Below are 2584 nucleotides of genomic sequence, written 5' to 3'. Positions count from 1 at the left end.
ATGAGGACACAAATTTGTATAATGACATGGGTATGACATAGGTATTACAACAAGAAGGTTATTTATGAGGACATTTTGAGTGTCCCCGTAATTTAAAAGGCTCATAAATCATTCAGAATGAGTTTTTTTGAAAATCTAAAAATGCACAAAGTTTCCTGTGAGGAGTAGGTTTAGGGGTAGGGTAGGTGTAGGGCAATAGAAAATACGGTTTGAACAGTATAAAAACCATTACGCCTATGGAGAGTCCCCATAAACCATAAAAACCAACGTGTGTGTGTGTGTGTGTGTGTGTGTGTGAGTATATTTTAAGTTTATTTATGTATACTTTTGTGTTATTCTACACTGGCATTTCTTTACAGAAAACTAGTTAAGCTGCCAACTTTCTCTCTTCTAATTGCCACAATCCATCTGACTCTATTTTTGCCTCTTTTGGATTGTCATGGAAATGCAATATTGATTTTTCTTTTGCTGCTGAAGCAAAGGGATCATGCAAAACATTATTTGCAATGGTTTCCCTTTCACAGTACTTTATCCTACTTACTTCTGAACTGTTTTTGTGATTTTTTTATTAAGTGAATGTATAAATGAAATTGCTGGGAAAGTGCTTGAATTTCACTCTTAAAACTCTCCGAAGCCTGTCGGTTGGATGGGTTTGTATGTGTTGTGTGGGTAGAACTGTGCTCTCTCACTGATAGATACGGTTTTGTCTTGGTCAACAAAGGTCTCAATGTCTGTGTGGTAGGCTACTGAAGGCCAGCTGAGCATGTCCTCAGCGTAAGCCTGCTCATCTGAGAAAGGCTGTTTTTATCCAACACAGGGACATTCATTAGGACATGATCCAAATTAGCATTACTACAACTCCATCAGGTTCTTTTCACATTTCACAACTCATTTTCACTTTGCAAGCACATGAGGCATGTAATATGGCAATAAAATGGCTAATAATGAAGGGAAGATTTTGAATAAATTTGTGGATCCTATCGTGTAAAGCTGTTGAGATGAATGACTCCTGAACCTCCAAGCCAGTCTTGTGCATTGAACAGAGGCCAGCTGATACGCTTTGCACTCCCCTGACCTCAAGACGCATGTTAGCACCTGATGCTAACTCACAGTGTGTGTGCACTAAGTCGTATGAGTTAAATGCAGAGGACAAATTCTGAGTTTGGGTTACCAGACTTGGCCTTCACGTCACTTCACTTCATTCCATCCTATGAAGTCTAAACCGTAAGCAGCTATTTTATGACACGATAAATTGATAATCATCCCATTCAAGCCTCCTTCAATTGCATAGCCTGTATCAATTGCAAAAGGAAAATAGTGTTAATTATGAGTTCTGTTAACAACCTAATATGTACTTCTTCCTACCTGAAACTGAAAAACATCCCAAGAAAGATTCAGGCTGATTTCCTCAGATGGTGCAGTTTGTTGATTCAAAACAAATCAAATGAACAACTGTGTTAATTATAAGTTCTTCTACTGACAACCTAAAAATAGGTATTTATTCTTACCTGAAATTGAAAATCATCCCATGAAAGATTCAGGTCGATTTCCAGCCTCCACGTTCATCCAAATGTTGCAAAAATATTGTTAATTTTGAATCATATTAAGTGTACAACCTACAGCCATTTCAAAATCACAATTGCTGGTTTTACGTCTACAGCATACAACAATTTCTAACATTAAACATTAAAGTGCATATTCACAATATCTCACCTTGCATACTTTTATATCTTACATGTAAGGTGTGGATTTCCCTCATGTTGTTTCTGTGATTACCAGACATATGGAATGGACAAAATCTGCACTTTTCAACAAACTGAGAAAAGACCATCATACAGCTTTTGGGGATATACCAGCAATAACAATCTGACTCTGAGTCCAAGGCTAATGCAATGTTTTAGGAGGAGTTTTGGGTTTGTTTCTGTATGATTTCTCTGCTCAGCTTTAGGACAGCTCACCTCTTCAGTGTCCAGCACAAGCAGTTCTGTGTTTTCTGTGACATCATTCATGATCGAAAAAGCCGTTTTCAAAAGACTACAGAGGGATTTAATGGGACAAAGTTATATGTTTGTCTAAATGTGTTCCTCAAAAGAGCCAGCAGATGGCAATGTTAACCGTGTGGTTAATCTTACATCACTTATTACATCCACAGATAGCACTGTCCCAGATGTACACAGGCTTTCTATATATATATATATAATTTCAATTAAAAAATAAAGGCCTGCAACCCACCACTTGATATTATAGAATGTAGCCATTCAAATTGCATACTTTCTCATACAAACCTATCAAGGCTTTAAAAGGCTTGAAATATAGCACACAAGTTTTATGAAATTATGATTATCTTTACTGCCATTTTGGAGCTCAGCGGAGCCCCTTTCACTTTCATTTAATGGAAAAGTATATAGCCAGTACAAAGAACAAAATCATACGGTTTGGGAATAACATGATGCATAATAAATTATAGAAGAAAAAAAAAAGAAAAAATGATATATATATACAGTGGTGTGAAAAAGTGTCGGCCCCCTTCCTGAGTTCTTATTTTTTTGCATGTTTGTCACACTTTAATGTTTCAGATCATCAA

Source organism: Sinocyclocheilus anshuiensis, unplaced genomic scaffold, assembly GCF_001515605.1.
Source record: "Sinocyclocheilus anshuiensis isolate Anshui unplaced genomic scaffold, SAMN03320099.WGS_v1.1 scaffold279, whole genome shotgun sequence".
NCBI lineage: Eukaryota > Metazoa > Chordata > Actinopteri > Cypriniformes > Cyprinidae > Sinocyclocheilus > Sinocyclocheilus anshuiensis.
This window is presented reverse-complemented; position numbering follows the sequence as displayed.